The 12,976-nt window shown below is 36.0% G+C and overlaps 1 protein-coding gene and 1 pseudogene across 3 annotated transcripts in view; one reads left to right on the forward strand and one right to left on the reverse strand.

The window, feature by feature from the left end:
- Positions 1–12,976, forward strand: part of TBC1D12 (TBC1 domain family member 12) — a 124,710-nt gene that overhangs the window by 51,469 nt on the left and 60,265 nt on the right. The gene's annotated exons all lie outside the window — the stretch shown is intronic.
- LOC120362544 (large ribosomal subunit protein uL30 pseudogene) lies at positions 6,880–7,627 on the reverse strand (annotated as a pseudogene).

A 12,976-nucleotide genomic window follows, 5' to 3' on the forward strand; every position in this document is an offset into this window, starting at 1 on the left:
TTCAGAAAGAAGTCTCTAGGAGATGGGGCTTGCTATGTTGCCCAGGCTGGCCCCAAACTCCTGGGCTCAAGCAATTCTTCTGTCTTAGCCTCTGGAGTACAGGGCACTACGGGCGCACATCACTGTGCCCTCAGAGTTGCCATATTTTAAAATATAACTATGTTATTAAGCCAAACATTTCTTTAATGGAAAGACATCTGTAAGATTATACACTAAGTAAAGAAAAAAAGATTTAATTTACAAAGTTTTTGCTGGGTGTGGTGGCTCACATCTATATCCCAGCACTTTGGGAGGCTGAGGCAAGTGGATCACTTCAGGTCAGGAGTTTGAGAACAGCCTGGCTAACCCCATTTCTATTAAAAACCAAAAAAATTAGTGGTCATAATGGCACTTACCTGTAACCCCAGCTACTTGGGAGGCTGAGGCAGGAGAAACACTTGTACCTGGAAGACGGAGGTTGCAGTGAGCCAAGGTCACACCACTGTACTCCAGCCTGGGCTGTTTCAAAGAAACAAAACAAAACAAAACAAAACTTTTTTATTATTAGGTACACAGATAACACATAAGTATATTCTCTTTATAAAATATAAAACATAGAATGATATATCTCAGTTCACTTTCCTTTCACATTTTTAGGCCTCTTAAAATTCACTTTTTTGTGTGTAGAAAACATGTAACTATTTTTGGATGTATATATTTTGCATATGTGGTATTATATATGGTTTTTTTTTCTTTTTTGAAATTAAAATAAATTTAATCTGTTTTCTTTAATAGAGACGGGGTTTCACCATGTTGGCCAGGATGATCTCAATCTCTTGACCTCGTGATCCACCTGCCTCGGCTTCCCACAGTGCTAGGACTACAGGCGTGAGCCACCGTGCCCGGCCTTATATATGCTTTTTTCTTTCTACTATTCTAGAATGAAATGTCACCATGTGTATATATATGTATACACACACACACACACACACACACACACACACACACAGACACACCGATGTATATATATAACTTAACTCTACATGTTTTGTACCTGTAGCTTTTCAGAGATGTGTGGATTCATAAGTGAAAGATACCTGTAGGTTAAATGTTAATTTTTTTATTCCTATACTAACTTTTATTACAAATCTAATCAATTTTAGTGCTTTACATGTTGACAGTAAAGAAACATAAAAAACATTTTAGGGTTATAGCAAAGTCAGACTGACTGAGGTTTGGCATTTAACTTGACGGTCAATTCCCAAATCACAAGAACATTTCTAGTGTCTTTTTGAGGATTATCAAATATGTTCTCTTGCAGATGTGAAATTCAGCTTGTGGCCTTTTGAACCAGTTGGTGAGCCATGTTAAAAATTGCATCTTATAATCATAGACAATATTTCAGTCATATCATAGTGCAGTTGACCTGGGTTTTTTTTTTTTCTAAATTAGTAGGTAAAGTTGGAATACAGCTACATTGTTTGTCCTATGAACTCCAGGCTACAAGTGAGAATGATTTCAAACGAACCATGTTATATATAATTATGATACAATTGCATACTAGATTTAATATGCATGATTTATGTCAAACTGATAATCTTTCAGAGAAAGTTACCTTTTTTTGCTAGACTCTACTTATATATTGGCATCTTTAACATGTAAATGAGATTGTAGTACTTAATTAGATGATCAAGTTTTTCATCAACATTCATGTCATTTTCTGGTGAAGTTTAAGTTGAGTGGTTGAATCAGTTTCACATAACTTTTGACAGGCAAGGAAAAATGTTTTAAGTTACTAATTTCTTAATCAGAGAGTTTCAAATTGTCTCAAAGTAGAATAGGTCACTTCCTTAGGTAAGCTTTTGCTTTACAACATTATGGAAAGGACTAGCATACATGTGTTTTTTGAGCAGTAGTTAAATGCTAAATACATAACACTCTGAACATGTTACAGCTTAATTTTCTGCTTTCTGATTTTATTAGTATATGTAATGGAATATTTGAAAAGAAGTTCATTGGTTTTAATTATAATTAAATATAGAAACTCTTGCTGTAAAATTTGGCTAAGTACTGCAAAAACGAAGCATTTCTTTTACCAATGTTAAACCGTAGAGGGGCTGGACTGTGTTCAGAAATTATTCTTAAGAAAATTTTGTTTTTGAGACAGGCTCTTGCTCTGTTGCCCACGCTATAATGCAGTGACATGATCATGGCTCACTGCAGCCTTGACCTCCTGGGTTCAAACGATCCTCCCACCTTAGCCTCCCGAGTAGCTGAGACTACAGGTACATGCCACCAAGCCTGGATAATTCTTTTATTTTTAGTAGAGACAGGGTCTCACTGTGTTTCTCAGGCTGGTCTTGAACTTCTGGGCTTAAGTCATCCTCCCACATTGGCCTCCCTAAGTGTTGGGATTACAAGCATGTGCCACCATGCCCGACCAGAAGTTATTCTTCAAAAGTTTAAAAAATTGTTACACCCTTGCATGTTTTTGTTTTCACCTTTGTTTACCTTATCTGTTACCACCTTGAAAAGGTAGTCAATAACTACATTTCTAGTTGCATGTATGTTCTTTATTGATGGTTGATAAATTATTATGCATTTCTATGTATAAATGGATTTCATAAAAATTAATTTGTGTGATCTAAAGATTGGAGGATAACTAGTAATATTTTTGGGCCTGTGCTTCTGGGAGAATGGAGAAGTATGGGCCTCAAGAAAGAAGCCAAAATTATTAATTAAAGAAAATTAAAAGAATAAAGATAAGTTTTCACAAATTCAACAGGGTATAGAATTCGAAGGGACATTTTTTCATTTTATCAGAAATGAGACTTGGAAAGGGTTACAGTTTGAAAATACTCTGAATATCTGTATTTGATTACAGAAATACTATTTTGCATATTAACATATTAAAAGTTTTATTCATCCTGTCTTTATCTCAGACTTATATATCATGGTAGGTTTCAGACTAAACAAACAAGATTGTGGTAGTAACTTTGCAAAAATGAAGTTTACTAAGGTACTCTTATATGCCAGAGAATGATGAAATGTTTTGCCCTGAGATTGCAATTTAGCTTGAAATATAGAATGGGTTTTTTTGTCTCCTAATTCATAGATCTGGAATAAAATGAATAGTCTATAAAGACATCATAATCAGCTAAACCCTGTCTATCCCAAGCGTAATGGTTTCCTCAGTTCTTAGATCAAGTTGTGTAAGAGACTCTCTTTATCTTGTGCAGACATGGTCTTGAGGTAGTAGAGATGGGGAGTTTTTCTGCTTCTGAAACATTATTCTGACTCTCTATAAATTGTTCACAGCATGTAGAAATAGAAGGGTTTACTCACTAATAATAGTTTAACACTAACCCCTTTAAGGAGAGTGTTCCTACTGTTCACTGAACCTCAAAGTCAAGTCAGTTAATGGATATATCGGTGTGTTTATCAGGCTATTTTGGCTCTCTCCTTGTCTCTGATGGAGAAGCTTCTATGTTACTATTCTTTTTTCTTGTCAATCTCCATATTTTATTTATTTATTTAGGCAGCCTTTCAAAGATTCTTGTCACCCTCCCTTTGAATCCAGTCTGATCTTTTCACAAATTTCCCTCCTGGTACACCTTTCTGGTAAATCCCTTTAGCTGCAGAATGCAAGGCATCAAGTGTGGTAGAATACCATTCTGCTGCCAATTCAATATGTTACCTGATATTAGCAAACTCTAGGCCTTTTCTATAGCAGAACTTGAAGGACAGAATTACTGAACTGATCTTAGATTTCTTTTTTTTTTTTTTTTTTTTTTGAGGCGGAGTTTCGCTCGTTACCCAGGCTGGAGTGCAATGGCGCGATCTCAGCTCACCGCAACCTCCGCCTCCTGGGTTCAGGCAATTCTCCTGCCTCAGCCTCCTGAGTAGCTGGGATCACAGGCATGCGCTACCATGCCCAGCTAATTTTTTGTATTTTTAGTAGAGATGGGGTTTCACCTTGTTGACCAGGATGGTCTCGATCTCTTGACCTCGTGATCCACCTGCCTCGGCCTCCCAAAGTGCTGGGATTACAGGCGTGAGCCACTGCGCCCGGCCTGATCTTAGATTTCTTAAGATTTTGTGGCTTATTTCCATGAATTCTTTATTCAAAAATATTATTAGGTATAATTTCGGTTCTGGGCATATATTATATATATGATATATGAAGAAAGAATAGTAGCATAGAAGCTTCTCCTTGAGAGACAAGGAGAAAGCAAAATAGTCTGATATATACACTGATATATCCATTAACTGACTTGACTTTGAGGTTCAAAGTCAAGTGCCAACTCCTTTGGTCATTTTTTAAAAATTATTAAGTTGTCTAAGTTAGTCTTTGGTTGTTAAACCAACTTTGCATTCCAGGAATAAACTATAATCAGTTACAGTTATTATTCACTTTGCATATTTTTAGATTAGATCTGCATATATATATATATATATATTTAAATGTAAAAACCATAGCAGTTGTAGGTTCATAGCAAATTTAAGGAGAAAGTACAGAGAGTTCCATATAACTCCTGTCCCCACATACACACAACCTTCTTCACTGTTAGCATACTGTACCACAGCAGATCATTTTTTACAACCAGTGAACTTACATTGGCACACTGTCACTCAAAATCCATAGTTTACAATAACATTCATTCTAGGTATTGTACATTTCATGGCCTTGGACAAATGTATAATGACGTGTATCTGCCATTGTAGTATTATACAGCATAGTTTCACTACACTAAAACTTGTGCTATGTGTATTCATCCTTTCCTCCCCCAATCCCCTGGAAACCACAGACATTTGTCTTTTCTCCATAGTTTTGTCTTTTCCAGTCTGTTACATAGTTAGAACCAGACAGTATTTAGCTGTTTCAGATTGGTTTCTTTCACTTAGTAATATGCATTTATTTATATTTCCTCCATGCCTTTCCATGGCTTGATAGTTCATTTCTTTTTAGTGTCAAATAATATTCTGTTGTCTTGAAACACCACAGTTTATTTACTCATTCACCTACTGGTGGACATTTTAGTTGCTTCCAAATTCTGGCTATTATTAATAAGGCTTCTCCAAACTTCTACACGTAATTTTTTGTGTGGTTTTATGTTTTCAGTTCATTTTGGTAAATACCAAAAGAAGTGATTTCTGGATCATAACAATATGTTTAGTTTTGCAAGAAACTAGCAAGCTATCTTCCAAAGTGGTTGTGCCATTGTGTATTCCCAGCAGCATTGAATGAGAGTTCCTCTTGTACCACATTTTCTCCAACATTTGGTGGTGTCAGTGTTTGAATTTTGGCCATTCGTTTGGCTGTGTAGTGGTGTCTCATTGTCTTAATCTGCAATTCCCTGATGACACATAATGTTGAACATCTCTTCACATGCCTACCTGCCATTTGTATATCTTCTTTGATGATATACAGGTCTTTTGCTCATTTTAAACAATCAGATTGTTTTGCTCATTTTAAACAATCAATTTCTTATTGTTGAATTTTAAGAGTTCTTTATATTTTGGATAATAGTCCTTTGTCAGGCATGCCTTTGGCAAATGCGTTCTCTCTTTCTGTGGCTTGTTTTCTCATCCTCTTGAGAGTGTCTTTCACAGAGCAGAAGTTTTAAATTTTAATGAACTCCATCTTATTAATATAGTATCTCCTCTTATCACAGTTTCACTTTCCACAGTTTCAGTTAGCCATAGTCAGCTGCAGTCTGAAAATATTAAGATATTTTGTGTGCGTGTGTGTGTGTGTCTTTGTGTGTGTGTGTGTGTGTGTGTGTGTGTGTGAGAGAGAGAGAGAGAGAACACATTATAATTTTTATTATAGTATTTTGTTCTAATTGCTCCATTTTATTATTGTTAATGTCTTAACTGTGTCTAATTTATAAATTTATGAAGTTTATAAAACCTTATGTAGAGGAAAAAAGCACATATAGGGCTAAGTATTATCCATGGTTTCAGGCATCCACTGGGGGTCTTAGAACATATTTCCCAAGAATAAGAGGGGGACTATTGTATTTTGATTTTAACTTTTTTGTTGATCCTACGTTTAGTGTTTATCTAAAAAGTCATCACCATACTCAAGGCCGTCTGAATTTTCTGTGTTATCCCCTAGGAGTTACATAGTTTTGCATTTTACATTTAGGTCTGTAAACCATTTTGAGTTAACTTTTCGTGATGGATGTAAAGTCTGTATGTAGATTGATTTTTTTTTTTTTTTTTGCATGTTGATGTCCAGTTGTTCATTACCATTTGTTGAAAAGCTTATCTTTGCTCCATTGTATTGCCTTTGCTCCTTTGTCAAAGATCAGTTGACTATATTTATGTGGGTTTATTTCTGGGATCTCTATTCTGTTCCACTGAGCTATTTGTTTGTTCTTTCACCAATGCCAACACTGTCTTGATTATTGTAGCCTTATGGTAAACCTTGAATTTGAGTAGTGTCAATTCTCTGACTTTGTTTTTCTTCAATATTGAATTGGCTGTTCTGGGCCTCTTGTCTCTCCATGTAGCTTTAGAATCAGTTTATCATCCCCAAAATAATTTGCTGAGATTTTGATTGGGATTATGTTGAATCTATAGATCAAGTTGAGAAGAGCTGACATCTCAATGACATTGAGTCTTCTTATTCATAAACATGGAATATCTCTTCATTTATTTTGTTCTTCTTTGTTATCTTTCAAACGAGTTTTATACTTTTCCTCATATGGATCTTGCATATATTTTGTTAGATTTATACCTAAGTATTTCATTTTTATGGTAATGTGGGTTTTTTTTTTTCAATTGAGAGCAGGTACTGTTTATTAACTGACCAGCTTAGAAAAATAATCATGGAAAAAAAAAACAATAAAAAAAAAAAGAAAAAGGACAAAAAAAAAAATCATGGGAGACACCTTAGTTCATTCTTCTAATAAGCCTGTTGATATGATCCTCCCTGTTGCCAGCATTTCTACCTTCTACAAAATGGGTGGTCTTTTTCTTCATTCCATCTCGTGGAAAAAATAATTTAAAGGGCCACAGGAAGTTATTTGCTTCTTTTAAGTGTTTTCCAACAGTATAGATCTCATGAATCAGATCCTCCATGCAGATGATGCCTTATTTTCCAAGAGATCGAGCAATCAGAGCATTATCTGTCAAAGCAATTCGCTTCTTTTCAATTTTGCCATAACCACGTTTGTAGATCCGTTCATTTACTGATTTCAGATTTGGGTACCCCCATGTAATATATGGCTCTACAATCCTCAGCATGTTAATTGAAGCCTTGTTGAGCTTCACAAAGGTTCCATTGAAGATTTGACGAAGGCGAAGAAGCTAACAACACCTTTTGGACCTTTGGGCTCACACCATTGATACCTCTGATCCTGATGACAAACGCCAGTTTGGGTTCTGCAGGTACATAGAAGTTGCCAGCTTTCCTTGCCATCCTTGCCATTCGAATTTCAGTTCTGTACATCTGCCTATATTCCTTGTAATAGTGCTTCGTTTTTTCATAGATAAGCTTCTTCCTTGCCTTTCGAAGCATCTTTTGGGCAAACTTCTTTCTCAGGCGCTTTATCTTTAGCTCTGCGAAATTCCTTCACTTTTTCTTAAGGGTTTCTGGCACAGCAGGAACCTTCTTCTTCTTCTCTTCTACACCTTCCATGGTTCCAGCCGGAAGAAGAGTAGTAATGTGTTTTAAAATTTACTTTTTCATTGCTGTTATATTGTAAGAAAGTGATTGACTTTTGAACATTAGCCTTCTATCTTGAAAATTTGCTGTTATTGCTTATTAGTTCTAGAAGTTTTTTGGTTGATTTTTTTGGACTGTCTTTACAGACAATCATGTCATCTGTACACAAAGACAGTTTTATTTATTCTTCCCCTATTAGTGTAACTTTTATTTCCTTTTTCTGTTGCATTAACTAGGACTTCCAGAACAATGTTGAAAAGCAGTGGTGAGTAGGGACATCCTTGCCTTGTTACTGATCTTAGAAAGACTCTTGCTTCTCACTATTAAGTATGATGTTAGCTATAGGTTACATAGCTAACCTATAGCTAACCTATATACATTTTGAAGATCATCTTTATCAAGTTGAGGAAGTTCTCCCCATTCCTAGTTTACTGAGGTTTTTATCATGAATAATGTTGGATGTTGTCAAATGCTTTTCCAACATCTGTGGATGTTATAATGTGATTTTTGTTCTTTAGACTCTTGATGCAATTGATTAAATTAATTATTATTTTTTAACATTGAACCAGTGGTGGATACCTGAGATAAATCCCACTTAGTCATGGTATAGAATTCTTTTTATACATTGTTGGATTAGATTTGCTAATATTTTCTTGAGGACTTTTTCTATTTATGTTCATAGAGATATGGTCTGTACGTTTCTTTTTTGGTAATACCTTTGTTAGTTTTCGTATTAGGGTAATGCTGACTTCATATAATGAGTGAGGAAGTATTTCCTCTGTATCTGTCTTATGGAAGAGATTATAGATAATTGATATAATTGCTTCCTTAAATGTATGGTAGAATTTATCAGTGAACCCATCTGGGTCTGTGCTTTCTTTGTGGAAGATTATTAATGATTGATTCAATTTCTTCTTATGTGAGTTTCAGTGTATTTCAAGGAATTGGTTCAGTTCATTCAAGTTATCAAATTGTGGGCGTAGAATTGTTTCTAATAGTCTGGTTCATAATTGTTCATGGTGGCTCATGCCTGTAATCCCAGAACTTTGGGAGGCCAAGGTGGAAGATCACTTGAAATCAGGAGTTTAAGACCAGCCTGGCCAATGTGGTGAAACCCTGTCTGTACTAAAAATTCAAAAAATTAGCTGGACATGGTGGTGTGCACCTGTAGTTCCAACTCCTTGGGAGACTAAGGCAGGAGAATTGCTTGAACCTGGGAAGTGGAGGGTTCTAGTGATCCAAGATGGCAACAGAGTGCAAGACTCCAGCTAAAAAAAAAATTGTTCATAATATTTCTTCATTATCCTTTTTAATGTCCTTGGGCTCTGTAGTGACGTCTCCACTTTCATTTCTGATATTAGTAATTTGCATCTTCTTCTTTTTTTTTTTTTTTCTTAGTTATCCTGGCAAGAGGATTATCAATTTTATTGATCTTTTAAAAGAACTGTTAGCTTTTGGTTTTGTTGATTTTTCTCTACTGACTTTCTGTTTTCAATTTTTTTTGATTTCTGCTCTTTATTATTATTTTTTTCTGCCTACTTTGTAATTAATTTGCTCTAATTTTTCTTGTTTCTTAAGGTGGAAGCTTAGATGATTGATATTAGATCTTTCATCTTTTTTCATATATTCATTCAAAGCAATTCAAAAATTAGCCAGGTGTTCAAAAGAAACAGTCAGTAGAGTGAATCGGCAACCAACAGAATGGGAAAAAATTTTTGCAGTCTGCCCATCTGACAAGGGGCTGATATCCAGAATTTACAAAGAACTAAAACAGATCTACAAGAAAAAAACAAGCCCATTCAAAAATGGGTGAAGGATATGATATGAACAGACACTTTACAAAAGAAGACATACAGGAGGCCAAGAAACATATGAAAAAATGCTCATCGTCACTGGTCATTAGAGAAATGCAAATCAAAACCACATTGAGATACCATCTCACATCAGTTAGAATGGCGATCATTAAAAAATCTGGAAACAACAGATGCTGGAGAGGATGTGGAAAAATAGGAACACTTTTACACTGTTGGTGGGAATGTAAATTAATTCAACCACTGTGGAAGACAGTGTGGTGATTCCTCAGTGACCTAAAAATAGAAATCCCATTTGACTCAGCAATCCCATTACTGGGCATATATCCAAAGGATTATAAATCATTCTACTATAAGGACACATGCACACAAATGTTCATTGCAGCACTGTTTACAATAGCAAAGACCTGGAACCAACCCAAATGCCCAACGATGATAGACTGGATAGGGAAAATGTGGCACATATACACCATGGAATATTACACAGCCATCAAAAAACGATGAGTTCACGTCCTTTGTAGGGACATGGATGAACCTGGAAACCATCATTCTCAGCAAACTGACACAAGAGCAGAAAATCTAACACCGTATATTCTCACTCATAGGCGGGTGCTGAACAATGAGAACACATGGACACAGGGAGGGGAGCACTACACACTGGGGTCCGTTGGGGGGAAATGGGGGAGGGACGGGGGGATGGGGAGGTGGGAAGAGATAGCATGGGGAGAAATGACAGATACAGGCGAGGGAATGGAAGGCAGAAAACCACACTGCCATGTGTGTACCTATGCAACGATCTTGCATGTTCTTCACATGTACCCCAAAACCTAAAATGCAATTAAAAAAAAATTAGCCAGGTGTGGTGGCAGGCACTTGTAGTCCCAGTTACTCAGGAGGCTGAGGCAGGAGAATTGCTTGAACCTGGGAGGCGGAGGTTGCAGTGAGCTGAGATAGCACCACTGCACTCCAGCCTGGGCAACAGAATGAGACTTTGTCTCAAAAAAAAAAAAAATCTGTCTATCTTATCTATCTACATACATATATATGAGAGAGATATATAGATATATATGAGATTTATATAGAGATATATATATAGATGTGTATCTCTATATATGTATATATATAATCAGCAACTCTACTTCTCTACTGTTCTCTATATACATATAAAATATACACATATATCTATGATGTGATATGTATATATACCTCTACTGTTCTCTATATACATATAAAATATATATGTGTATATATACACCACCATATCTATATATATACACTATATATATACACCACCATATCTATCTATATATATGCTATATATATATCTATGTATAAATATGGTGGTATACATATATATATAGAAGTGGTGGTATATAGATATATATACACACATATATATAGATATGGTGGCATATATACATACATATATATACATATATATGTTTTATATGTGTATAGAGAACAGTAGAGAAGTAGAGTTGCCTATTGATGTTTATACTGTGAACCTCTTGGTCAGAGTCCAAAGTTAGCTGATTGTATGGAATATTCCGTTTTCAGAGCTCATAAATTTGCCCAAACCTGTTTGAGTTGGGTTTTCTGTTATATATAATCAAGAACAACTTAATAAATAGCTTATAATCTTGTGATGAATTTTGAAAGTACTAGTATTAGTATGTAATTATTATTATTATTTTTGAGACAAGTTTTCACTCTATTGCCCAGGCTGAGTGCAGTGACGTGTTTATGGTCCACTGCAGCCTTCATCACCTGGCTCAAGTGATCCTCTGACCTCAGCCTCCTGAGTAGCTGGGGACTACAGGTACATGCCACCATACTTGGCTAATGTTTGTATTTTTTTGTAGAGACAGGATTTCACCATATTGCCCAGGATGGTCTTGAACTCCTAGGTGCAGGTGATCTGCCTGCCTCAGCCTCCCAAAGTGCTGGGATTATAGGCATGAATCTCTGTGCCTAGCCTCTAAATAATTTGTAATTCTGTTTTTTTACTTTTTATTTTTATTTTTTATCCAGGAGTACTGCTATATAATTTGTAATCCTGATTGCATTAGAATGGCATGTTTAATTTATTCAGTAAATATTTAAGTCATTTTGATATAGAAATCTATACTATTTTCAGGTAAAGATGAACTCGGCTGGGTGCGGTAGCTCAAGCCTGTAATCCCAGCACTTTGGGAGGCCGAGGCGGGTGGATCACGAGGTCAAGAGATCGAGACCATCCTGGTCAACATGGTGGAACCCCGTCTCTACTAAAAATACAAAAAATTAGCTGGGCATGGTGGCTCGTGCCTGTAATCCCAGCTACTCAGGAGGCTGAGGCAGGAGAATTGCTTGAATCCAGGAGGCGGAGGTTGCGGTGAGCCGAGATCGTGCCATTGCACTCCAGCCTGGGTAACAAGAGTGAAACTCCGTCTCAAAAAAAAAAAAAAAAAAGATGAACTCATGCAATGTTTTAAAGCTTTTTATTATTATTACTCTCTAGAAATTTACAGCACTTTTATGACAAGTATCTATGTGAGAAGTGCTAGAATACAACTTCTTTTCTTATATGAATGATGTTTGAGTGACGATTCTATACAAAGCTCATTCCTAGGCTGGGTGTAGTGGCTCACACCTGTAATCCCAGCACTTTGGGAGGCCACGGTGGGTAGATCATTTGAGGTCAGGAGTTCAAAGCCAGCCTGGCCAACATGGTAAAATCCCATATCTATGATAAATCCAAAAATTAGCCGGTCATGGTGGCACATGCCTGTAATCTCAACTACTCGGGAGGTTGAGGCAGGAAAATGGCTTGAACCCTGGAGGTGGAGATTGCAGTGAGCTGATATTGCACCACTGCACTATAACCTGGGCAACGGAGCGAGACTCTGTATCCCAAAAAAAAAAAAGCTCATTCCTCACGTTAGATACATAAATGATCTTCTAGCTGCTTCATTTTGAATTGCTTTATATATTGAATGTATAGTTAGTTTACGTTTTATAAAGGACTGTTTTCCTCAAACTTGGCTTTATCCATACTTTCAGTGGTTTTCCATTTTGTTCATGATTAATTCTAAATATTTTAAACAATGAAAGGTCCTGTAATTTAGCCTACACCTTTCTAATCTTATTTAATCATCATTTTTTCTCTTCAGTGAGATTAATGTGTTTCCATGATCCATGACTTTGCTTGCTCCTGCTGACCTGTTTTAATTTTTTTCTGCCTATCAATACCCATAATTTTTGCTCCAGTTCTGATCCCACCTCTTTAGTAAGATCTTTGTCAATTATCCACCATGGCTATGAGTGATCTCTCATAAAATATACTTTATTTTTTGTTGCTTACAAAGCCAATCAACACTGGCCTCATAAAGTAAACCAAAAGCCCTTCATTTCTTCTAGTCTTATTCTCCAAAGGAGAACCTCTTAATAGTTCAGATTCCTTGGTATTTTTGTGCATATTGAAACATGTATTAGCTTATTTGGTTATTACTAACTTTGGCCACCATATTGG

The sequence above is a fragment of the Saimiri boliviensis genome, chromosome 12 (assembly GCF_048565385.1).
Source record: "Saimiri boliviensis isolate mSaiBol1 chromosome 12, mSaiBol1.pri, whole genome shotgun sequence".
In the NCBI taxonomy this organism is placed as follows: Eukaryota; Metazoa; Chordata; class Mammalia; order Primates; family Cebidae; genus Saimiri; species Saimiri boliviensis.